Source organism: Chelonoidis abingdonii, chromosome 2 (assembly GCF_003597395.2).
Source record: "Chelonoidis abingdonii isolate Lonesome George chromosome 2, CheloAbing_2.0, whole genome shotgun sequence".
Taxonomy (NCBI): Eukaryota; Metazoa; Chordata; order Testudines; family Testudinidae; genus Chelonoidis; species Chelonoidis abingdonii.
The window spans coordinates 110,828,922-110,841,473 of NC_133770.1; positions in this window are offsets into that span (position 1 = coordinate 110,828,922).

Genomic DNA, 12,552 nt, shown 5'->3' on the forward strand with positions numbered 1-12,552 from the left:
CAGTGGGCCCTCCACAGGGACGTCTGCGGGAGATCCACCGGAGCCGCCTGCTGCCCTCCGTGGCATGCCGCCCAAAGCATGCGCTTGGCGTGCTGGGGCCTAGAGCCGCCCCTGCTGAAGATATTCTCCAAAGGTTCTGAGATTGCTTCAGCTAATTCCTTAAGTAATCCAAGGGTGAATTTTATGAGGCCCTGCCAACCTGAATACATTTAACTTCTCTAAATATTTTTTAACCTTTTCTTTCCCTATTTTGGCTTGCATTCCTTCCTTCTTATTGTTAATATTAATTGTGTGGTCTATCTGGTCACCATTTACATTTTTAGTGTAGACCAAAGTGAAATAGCCATTAAACACCTCTGTCTTCTTCGTGTCATCAGTTATTAGCTCTCCTTCACCTCTAAGTAGAGGACCTATTCTTTCTTCCATCTTTCTCTTGCTCCTAATATATTTAAAGAACCTTTACTTATTGCCTTTTATTTCCTTGCTAGATATAACTCATTTTGTGCCTTAACTTTTCTGATTTTGTCCTTACATGTTTGTGCTATTCTTTTGTACTCCTCCTTAGTAATTCTTCCAAATTTCCACATTTTTAGGATTCATTTTTGATTTTTGGTTAATTAAAGTTCTCCTAATGGAGCCATAATGGCCTCCTATCTTTTCTTCACATCAGGATAGTATGCAGTTGTGCTTTTAATATTGTCCATTTGAGAAACTGCCAGCATTCCTGTACCCCCTTTTTCCTTAGTTTTTCTTCCCATAGAATCTTACCTACCAGTTCTCTGAGTTTGTTCATGTATGTATTTATTTACGTCCTTTGTCCTTATTCCGCTGATCCCACTCTTTTTCTTAGAATCATTAAATTGACCATTTCATGATGATTTCCCCCAAATTGTCTTCCACTTTCAGATTCATTACCAATCCCTCCCTGTTTGTCAGAATCAAGTCTAAAATGGTCTGGTTATTTCCTCCATGTTTGGGACCAAAACTTTGCCTCAAGTAGAAAAATACATTGGAATCTTTGTGGTTTTGCTGCGTAACTTTTACAGCAGATGTCTGCGTAGCTAAAATCCCTCATTACTACCATTGGATATTTCATTTATTAATTCTAGAAGTGCCTCATCCACCTCCTTTTCCTGATTTGGTGGTTGATATAAGAGTTCTACCATACCATCACCCCTAATTTTTTACCCCTTTTATCTTTATCCAGTCTCACAATTGATCTGCTTCTCATCTCCTTCTGGACCTCAGAATACATATGTATAAAGGAACACCTCCTCCTTTTTTAACCTGCTTTTCCTTCCTGAACAAGCTATATCCCTTTATTCCAGTCATGAGACTTATCTCACCAAGGGAATGTCTACACCACAATTAGACATGGGGCTGGCCTGTGCCAGATTACTTGGGCTTCGGCTAAGGGGCTTTTTAACTGTAGTATAGATATTCGGGCTTGGGCTGCAGCCCAAGGTCTTGGATCCTCGCACCTCACAGAGTCATGGAGCTCATGGTCCATCTTGAGTCCCAAAGTTTTAATTTCAGTGTAGACATACCATAAGTTTCTCTGATACCAATTAAGCCATAATTTAGCTTATGTACTAATACTTCTACTTCTTCCTGTTTCTTCTCCATACTTCTTGCATTTGTGTATACATATCTAGGATGTTGAGTAGATTCCTGCACTGATTTTACTCTTATGACTCTAATGTAGTTTTGGTGTCTCTTCCAATGTCTAGTCCTCTGTTAAAGTTGCCTTTTTTATGCCTACCTGTTAGCTTTTGTCATCTGTCTCTGCTTTATAACCCTTCAGTGAGTTTTCACAAGTCACTGACTGATGACAAATGTGCTTGTACTGCTATTATGCAAAAAATATTTTTAATTAAACTTTGTCTTGAGGGTCACTACATCACAAATATATTCTAGACAAATAACAAGATAACAAATGAGTGACATGATAGGTTTGCATTATTAGGTTATTGTTTCATTTAATATTTATTATTAACAATTTATATAGCACCCTAGGTTTACATGCCTTGTTACACATATCAAAAGAGACTCATATTCTATTAAAAAAGAATTTACAATATGAATCAGACAAACTCAAGACAACAGAACAACATAAGAATGGCCATACTGGGTAAGAACAATGGTCCATCCAGCCCACTATCCTATCATCTGACAATGGTTGGTGTCAGTTGCTTCAGAGGGAATAAACAGAAAAGAGCAATTTTGAGTAATCCATCCCCTGTCATTCTATCCCAGCTTCTGGCAGTTGGAAGTTTGGAGTTCCTGACCATCTTGTAAAATAGCCTTTGATGAACCTATCCTCCATAAATGTATCTACTTCTTTTTTAAACCAAGTTATACTTTTGGCCTTCACAACCTCCCAAGGCAATGAGTTCTGCAATGACAATTTTGGACAGGGAGAGTGGGGATAATTATTAATAAATCATAAGTGAGTAGACTTCAAGGTCAGAAGGAAGCATTACAATAATCAAATCTGATCTCCTGCATAAAACAAACCTAGAAATTACATAGAAAAGCAGGACCATAGATTCTGGATGGCATATCTTTTAGAAAGACTTCCAATCTTTATTTAGAAACTTCATGTGATGTGAGATCCACCATATACCTAGGTAAGTTGTTCCAATGGCTCATTAGTTTAAAATTGCACCTTATTTCTAGTCTGAATTTGTTTAGATTCTGCTTCCGCTTTTTGGATCTTGCAGTGCCTTCATCTGCTACATTAAAGAGCTGCTTAATACTAGAAATATTCTTCCTATAGAGGTATTTATAGACAATTATCAAGTCACCACTTAATTTTCCCTTGGCTAAACTAAATAGACAATCTTTTTAAGAGCAGGAACTTTATCATTCTTGTAGCTGTTTTCTGAACCCTTTCCTCTTATTCAACATCTTTTAAGAAGTGTGGACAAGAGAACCCGACACTAGTATTCCTGGGAAAGGACAAAGGATGACACGGAGGAGTTGGTTTTATGAAAACATTGGAAGGAAAGAGAGCTTGACGCTTGCAGAGTAAAACAAGGGAGACTATTGCAATGTTAGGGTGAAATGAAAAACAAAGGCAGAAAACTTAAAGTGGGAAAATGAGATGAAAGTAGTAGCAATGCTGAAGGAATGAGAAGAACATAGGGGTGAGAAGAGTGGGTAGTGAGCACAGATGTAGGGAGATAAAATTATGGAGAGAAAGGGCGCAACCATGAATTAAAACTTGTTGATGAGGATGAGAAAATTTTCCTTGATGTGTTAAGAAGTGGAGAGCCAATGGAGGGATCCAAAGAAGGAGTGAGGCATTTGGAATGAAACAAGAGGAAAAATAAGTTAGCATTATTTTAACAGACTTCAGGGAAAGAGAGAGAGGCAGGGGAGGGGCATAAAAAACAAAATTACAGTAACCAAGTTGAGAGATGATCAGTGCAACAAGGATTCTAGCAACGGGGATAGTGAAGAAAGGGCAGAATTTAATTAATAAGCAGGAACTCTGACTTCTGAGAAGTAAAGAGAGGAGTCTAAGATTGCATTAGAGTTGAGGCCTGGGAAACAGGAAGGGAACACATATAAAAGGGAGCTGTAGAAGAGGGATTAGAGATGACATTTTTCTAGATTGTTATTTTGCCTGAATAGCAGAGATTTCATAACTCTAGATTTATATCTGTTTTAAGGTAAATGACCTTAAGTCTCTTGGAAAGAGAGAACTTTCTATGAATACAACCTTGCTAATTAGCACACTCCAAAATTCACACACAAATTCACACTCCACTTTTCAGTCAGTACTTACTGACGTGCTGTAGTGAGATCTCTTATTATGTAAACTGTGTTTTTGTTTCTTTTTACAAAATGTGCTTCAAAATGTTTATCTAATATACTTTGAAATATTTGCACAAACAATTCAAAGTAAACTACACTTGTCAAATTAATGAACAAAGTACATTTCTGATGCATTATCCTTGTTTCAGTTGTTACGTGTGTTTACTTACCAGCTCATTTACAAAATTCAGTAATTCACCATGAACCTCCTTGGCTACCCAGGATTTACACCTGAGTAATATGGAGTGGAATTTGGCCCATAGTTAAAATTAGTCAGTTAAACTCCATTATTATTTTTATTAAGCCTTATGGTTTGCTGGTATGATCAGTATTGAAATGGCCTTGTTAATAGTTCATTCTGTAAATTTGGTCATATTTCTCTGTCTCTGAGTTGAGATTTGCATACACTTTGATGAAAGCTTGGAATTATCACGGAAGACAAATCATGTTTGGTTGTTTTTTCCTTTTGTTTGTTTTTTTTCCTTACAGTTGATGACTCATAACAATTTGGGTTGTTATACGTTACATGCATCATCTCTCAAACGTCAAGAGTTGTAGACATAATATTCAGCAATAATATATGCGAAACACTTTTCAAAGAATATTACTTAGTTATTCAGCTGCCCACAGCATTTCATATTTTGTAATTTGTTGTATGCTTATTATAGAGTTTGGAGAGAAAGTAGAGGATAAAAGTAGTCAAATACTCATTGTTTGGCAGCAGTCTATGTTCGCACACATGGGGAATTCCCAGTGTACAGCTTAAAAATAGTATCATGGGATACAGTGTATCACTAGTCTGCTATTTTTCCTTAGTATCAGGTAAATATCAATTAGTACAAATTCAGGATTCAAACGGGAATAAACTGGAGTCATTATCCGCAAAAATGATATTTCATTGAGCATTGTGAAGGTGTCAGCCTGTCAGGTAACCAAAGTCCATGCTTTAGATTTCACTGCCACATTTGACCTCATGTCCCAATATATTTGCAGTATTGTTTCTTTTTCTGGGTGTTGCTATGGAAGTGGTGAACATGATAGCCCAGTAATTAAGAGGTACAGAACAAGGCTTACCTATCTGGGCATCCTGCCTCCAAGGGCGGTCACTTTCTGATACTTCTGAGTATGCTGTAACATGCTCATAATTCATAATTACCCAAAACTGACATGGAATTGACTTGATCTTGTAAACCTTTCCTCAGGTGAATAATCTTTTATGGGTAAAATATACCTGTTAGAAGGGCAAAGAAGTCCTATGCAACAAATAAGCCCTCAAAAGTTGGTTATCTACACAAAGGAAAAAAATTAGAGAAGTATTTGTATAACTAAAACTCGACTGCAAAAGTACACATTCAAGGTCAGGTCACTACTGTGTTCTTACCATCTTTCATTAAGTAGAAACAGAGGATAATTTATCTGAAATGTCTTCATCTTCAGAGCGGGACACAGACACCACTGCAAGTATTAGATCATAAACTTAGCTTATTTAGTGAGTGGAAAATGTTTTTATTTATTACATTGGTTTTTGTGATGTGGACACCTTTTCACTGGAAACTGCTCTGAAACTATCAAGCTCTTTTCACATTGGCCATCAAGCAGCCTTCCTACAAAAATTTCTTTCAGCCTCTACTGACCTGTCTTGGATTTGAAATGGCAGACTAGAGATAAAAAAGTAGTTGAAAAATGAAGAAAAAGAAAAGTCACAGAAATAGTTGTGATTTCCCTCCGACTTGATGGGAATTTTCTGGGCAGTGCCGCTAGATGTAAAAAGCTGTTTGTTTCCATTCCAATCACCTGGTTCCCCTAATTTTTTTTTATTGGCTTAGCTTAACATTCTAACCTTTGCCTCTATTTACCACGATAGTCCAGAGTGAGAGAGGTTCCTTACAAACCTGTGTTCTGCAGGATTTGCAAAACAGAGAGAGTAATGAGGGAATCGACAAAAATATTTAATAACATAATCTCCTAGCCTTTTTGACTTTCAGTGGAAGGCTCTTGTGGAACTGGCAAAAACAAGCTTCTGCAGCTACGGCTGATTGTGGTTTTTTTTTTGTTTGTTTGTTTTTCTTTTTGTTTTTTTTCTCTGAATCATTTTGACAGAGAGTAGAAAGATGTCAACTGGGCTTGCAGGGGGTCCATATCATTTAGTGTGTATACAGCCTGAGGTAGAAATATCAGCTATTTTGCTTTAGTTCCATTGCAAATTTCCTGTAGCAGCATGCAAAATATCACACCACACTCTAATGAACTTTCCGGTCCTTTCCATCCCTAAATAGAATTTTTACTTCTTGATTTCAGTTTTGGAAATCATGGTCCTTAGAAACAAATGGGTGGCTCTTTAGTCAGTGTAGTTTAGACCAGCTGAGGATCTTCCCTTAAGACCAGGGAAAAAGAAAGTGAACACATATTTTTGTGACAAAACTTTTATTTGACCTTTACCAGGACAAAACATGAGTAATTCACTCTTTCCATTTTTATGTGATGCAGCCCCTCAAAGGCATTTGATATTTCAGAGATAATTTATGATTAAGGCAGGAGTTACATAAGTACTAAAATATATCTGTCTGAGTGTTGATATTCTCCTCTCTACAAACACCACCAGTATAGCAAGCAAATGCATTTAGGGATTTGGTGCTATTTACTTCTAAAAACTCTTATTTTCACTGGTATATTTAAAAAGAGGGAGAGGGACAGAGAAAGGTGATGTGAATAAGTGAAACTATTTTCTTTATTTGGGAAATCAAACCTCCTTCTATGTTCCATGGCATATAGGTAGCTATTTTATAACCTCTGAGAAAGGGATAGGAAACATTATTAAGGGACACTGAAAGCAACAGCATAGAGAATTTATTTTATTCTCAGAGACTGAAAATGGGTATCTCCAGGTCCTTTTTACGCTCTAGCCCTCTATGATTCTGAGATAAAAAACAATGTAAGAAGTGGAAATAACCGAAAAGACCTTCTTTTTTTTTAATTTAGTGAACGTAGTTGTCTAAATTCAGCGTAACCCTATTCACATTTGAGTTTGGATTTATACAAGGGCATTAAGCATGTTCCTGTGCAGAAGTAAGCAGCCATAAGGAAGGTTATTTTTGTTTTTGCTGTAACTTTGAAACAAAACAAATGAATATTCCTCTTCCTTTCCTTCTAGAGACAAAGTGTTGTTTTAGGACCATTGGGAGGCATTGTCTGGGGCACTGTAGAACTGTAACATCCAGTTGCAGAAACTCAGAGCTTATTCCTATATTCCAAATGTGCAGGCTCTCATAAATGCATGCAGTAGATTGCAAAGTCTTTGGCTCACTCATTGACAGCAGCTAATTTTACAAGATAGATACTCAGCATTGCACGCCTGCATATCTGAGATTAGAACTGAGCCCTAAAGGTTTCCTATCACCCACCATCAAAGAAACAAGTATTGAAAATGGCTAAACAGTTCAAAGAATCATATTTGTAGGCACTAAAGGTATTTCTACAGTGCAATTACACACTTGCCATGAGCCTCAGGAACCCGAGTCAGCTGGCATGGACCAGCTGTGGGTTTTTATTTGCAGAGGTGACATACTCTGAAAGGCCAGTCCTGCAAAAACTTACACACGAGTAACTTGACTCAAGTGATTACTACCACTGAGTCAATGGAGCTATTCACACAAGTACAGTTACTCGTTCGCATGAGTCTTTGCAGGATTAGACCCTAAATTGCTTCCCCATCCACCGACCCCCTCCCTAATCAACATTGTACTAGTCTGGGTTTTTGGTTAATAGCCCTGCTAGAGATACAGTGTATGCTGCTAGGAAGGAAAATTGCACCCTAATTTCTTGACTGCAGTTATGATATTTTTTCTAATAGATGAAATATCTAATTTTTAATTCCTATGGAAATTAATTAGTAGTGGGTATTTTAAATAGCCCATAACTCCATTATAAAGCCTGCTAGCTATAGTTCAGTAGTAGCTAAATTACTGCTATTCAGTCTAATTACTTAGGGCTTGTCTATACTGACAGGTTTTTTCAATGAAACTAATGTTGCCAAAGAAAAATTGACAGAAGCAAAATCTCCAAAGCATGTCTACATTTGCTCCCTCTGTCAACAGATCATGTCCACATTCAGGGCACCATTGTTGATAGTGAGAGCAATGGACTGTGGGAATGTATCCCACAGTGCCTGTTGACAACATCTATTGCTAGGTGTTGTAGGAATGCAGAAATGGAGCTCAGTGCATCTTGGGATGTGCAATATGTACCATCATGCATCGCTTTGTGTTCCACCCATCCAAAGGTCTCTGGCTTCCTTTTGCACAGTTTTTCCAACTGTTATTCTTTTGTAGTGCGCACCAGCATCTGCAGTGAGAGATGGTGGATCCCACACTTCTCTCTTATGCACTGTTAGCTGTCGTGAGGACATCACTCAAGGTAGCACAGTTACTCTCAGAGTTACTTGCAATGTTAGCAGAGGATGAATCGCAGGCACCCGAGTGTGATATGGACAGCAGCAACTTATCAGTGCTTTGTGCATTCACAGAGCAACTGCATAAGGTAGACTGTCACTTTTGGGCTCCAGAAACAAGCATTGATTGGAGGGATCACATTGTCATGCAGGTGTGGATTGACAACCAGTGGGTACAGAACTTTAGGATGCACAAAGTAACCTTTATGGAGCTATGTGCTGAGTTGTCCCCCAACCAGCGGCGCAAGGAGACCAGATTGAGAGCTGCCTTTCTGGTAGAGAAGCGTGTTGCAATTGCTGTGTGGAAGCTGGTGAATCCAGACTGTTACTGATCAGTTGCAAATTAATTTGTAGTAGGAAAGTCCACATTGGGGCTGTCTTACTCCAAGTGTGCAGGCCAATAAACCGCATCCTGCTGCAGAGGACCGTGACTCTGGGAAATGTGCATGAAATAGTGGATGGCTTGCAGAGATGGGTTTCCCTAACTGTGGCGGGGTGATTGATGGAACACACATTCCAATTTTAGCACTATACTACCTTGCCTCTGAATATATCAATAGGAAGGGATACTTCTCCATGGTGTTGCAGGCTCTTGTGGATCACCAGGGGCATTTCACGGACATCAATACATGCTGGTCTGGAAAGGTGCATGACTCATGCATCTTTAGAACAGTGGCTTGTACAGAAGGATACAGGCAGGGACTTTCTTTCCAGACCACAAGGTCACAGTGGGGGATGTAGAAATGCCCATAGTACTCCTGAGAGACCTGGCTTACTACTTACAGCCCTGTCTCATATAACCTTACACAGGGCACCTGGACAGCAGCAAGAAGCATTTTAACAACAGGCTGACCAGGTCCCAGGTGGTAGTTGAATGTGCCTTTGGCCGTTTGAAAGCTTGCTGGAGGTGTCTCAATGGCAGGCTAGACCTTACAGAGGATGATATTCCCATGGTCATAGCCACGTGCTGCATTTTGCATAATCTGTGTGAATCTAAGGATGAAATGTTTTCTCAGATGTGGAGTACTGAGGCAGAGCGCTTGGCTGTACAGTTTGAACAGCCAGGTGCTAGGGCTGTCAGAGGAGCCCAGAGGGCTGCTATTAAAATCAGAGAGGCTTTGAGGAACCACTTTGACAATGAGGGGCAGTAACACATGTCTGCTTTGTAGTTGCTTCCCTGTGGCAGCCATGTACAATGTTGGGGCTCAAGATCCGTGCAACACAATGCTTTAGGAACTTGTTCCCAAGAGTGAATTGATTGCTATATGCTTTTGTAGAACACAGAATAAAAACGCTGGACCATTAAATACCTTAGCCTTTATTTACTGTTAAAAAGGGTAAAATCTCACAACTGTGTGTAGCTCCAGCTATCATTGTGCAAGCTGTGAGAAGGAGTGGAGTGATGGGGAAACTCAGGAGTGCTGTGAACTGAAAAGGAATGTATGGGCATAGAGAGGGATGGGGTTGGCAAAGAATTGTGCATCTGCTGCAGTGGCGCTTGACCACGGATCTGCTCAGTCTGCAGCTGTATCAGAGACTTGAGCATCTCTGTGTTATGCTCCATAACTTTTATCATCTGCTCTGTCGCTTGCCTAGCAGAAGCAGCATTCTCTTTTCTGTTCTGCCTTTCGGCTTCCCAGCACTCTTTCCATTCACTGGTCTGTCTTTCATCGTGCTGTATAACCTCACGGAACATGTCTTCTTTACTGCGCCTAGGTTTTTTTCTTCTCTGCCGCAACCAGTCTGCAGGGGGTGCGTGATGTGTTCTTCAAGGTCTGTTCTGAACAGGAGAGGGATTGTTACATTCCAGCAAATGACTGAAACATTTTAGTAAAAAAGGCATTTTCCTAGTAGAACTTTCTCTCTGAGACTCTAGGCAGGCACATAGCTCCGCGAGCACTCCAATCATGGTGAATTTCGGGAGTAGGGGGAAGGCATTTGTGCACATGGACAAAAAGGTCACAGCTTGCAGGGCAGCTTTGCAGGGAACTCATTCTAAAATTATCTCACACTTTTTCACAGGTGGACAACCTTCTGGCTGACATCTCGCTGCTGAGGGTGACCAGAGAAACCAGGGCTCAGCTGCCGAATGCTTGTGGTTTTCACCCTCGTCTATATGCAGCTCAGCTATGTGCTGCTTTGGTCCCAGCTCCAGTGATTGCTAAATGGCATGGTACAGTTTCCTACACTGAGGGAACTAACAAGGCTGCAATCCCTTGGAATGTGCAGCAGAGGATTAACAAGTACCTCTTGGAAACTTTCCAGAGCCTCTCTCTGGAGGATTCCCTGCAGGTCTCGATGTCCATCGACACCCTGCTTGGCCACGTAGATTAGCTACACAGGGCAATGTCCAGCTCACAGAAAACACTACCTGCCTCCCACTTTTCAATTCCCTACACAAATCACAGCAACTTACCCAATGTCTCATCTACTTCCTGTTCCCTATTGAGCACTTCTGGAGTGGAGAAAAGTTCCTGGCTTACTGCCCCACCGGGCGACCCTGCTGAGAGCATCACATCCTCTTCTAGCTCAACTTTTTCATCCACAGTTTCAGCCTCCGGGTTACTCTCTCTTTCAGCTGCATGTGAAGTATCCACGGGGTAATCGGTGATGGAAGTGGGGTCACTACCGAAGATAGCATTCAGCTCCTTATAGAAGCAACAGGTCTTAGGTGCACGCTGGAACGATGGTTTGCCTCCCTCACCTTATGGTATGCTGCCTCAGTTCCTTTATCTTCACTCTGCACTGTTGCATGTCCCAATCATAGCCATTTTTGTACAAGCCCCGAGAAATTTGCCCATATATGTCTCTATTTCTACAGGTAAATCGCAGCTGCAACTGAACAGACTCCTCTCCCAATACACTGATCAGATCCAACAACTCAGTGGGAGCATGTTTGGTGCGATAGCCAGCCATGCTTACCTGGGAAGCTAGCAAACATGAAATGAGATTTTAAAATCCTGGGGCTGGTCAGGGGAAGGGGTGGGTTGGCTGCAGGGCAGCGGAGTTCAAAGAGCTGACCAGAGTGACAGCATTAGAATTGTGGGATACCTTCTGGAGGCCAATAAAATAAAAAAAATAAATCCTGTGGTGTCTACACTGGCTGTTTGTCAACAATAAAGGGAGGGGAAAGGACAAAAGTCTCTCGCAAGGGTGAAAATTATTTGCCGCTAAATCTAGGCTTTTTTTAAGTGACCTTGCAGTATGTATGCTATTGCTGTCTTGTCACCAAAAGTTTTGGTGGCAAAACTTACCACTGTAAACAAATCCTTTGTCTTCAAGAAAAAATAAAATTATATATATATATATCTGTTTGTTTGTGAATTGAAAGTTCATATGGGAGTGACAGCCAAGAGACTGAAACCCTCAGTTTATCCATAGAACAGGTACACTCCAAGCAGTGGCTGAATAGGTTTCTCTGTCAATGAATCTCACTTCTTACCTAGAAAACCCCCTTTAAAGGTGAAAGGGTAGTTTAGTCTTGGTCCCAATCAATCCTTTTCCCCTTTACCAAGATTAATCAATTAATGCAAATTTTGGTGATTTCTGAGATCGCATAGAGATTGCAACAAACATCCGGTTTCTTATATTGGATACCAAACCAACAAAAGATGGTAATCACTTTTAGGCCCAGATCTTCAGAGGTATTTGGGTGCCAACTTTCCATTGAAATCCATGGCAATTCAGAGTCTTTGAGGATCTCGGCCTCCAACACTGGCCTGGATTTGATCTTGTGACATAGGTGTGAAAGTCTTCACATTCCAGTGCAAATCTTTCTTATTAAATAATTGTAATTAATTATGCTAAAATATTCTAATTTTTAAAAAGAACATCCAGATAAAAAAGTCCAGAGGGAAAATACTTCTCTTTCATCTACCCCCATTTTGTTTCTTCATGTTTTCATATACAACTATGGAAGATAAAGGTAAGGACCTTTTAAGGGGGTATATTTTGATGACTCAGTCCAAGATCTAGTACTAGAGTCACTTCTGATGCCAGAAAACACATAAATCTGTATAAATCTAACTGATGTTCTCTATGAATAAAGGCACACCATCATCATACAAAATCATATAGTGTAAACAAATGCATGTAGCGATATTACTAACACCTTAGATTATTCAAAATATTAAAAATCCAATATGACTGACACATACATTTACAGCTCAAGCCATAGAAATCAGTGAGATTTGTCTCACTTTAGTTTACAGTCACTTTCAGATTTCTAAAGCTGCAATGTTTGGGTTTCAGATGCTTCTGGGGACTATTTGTTTATTTGAAAA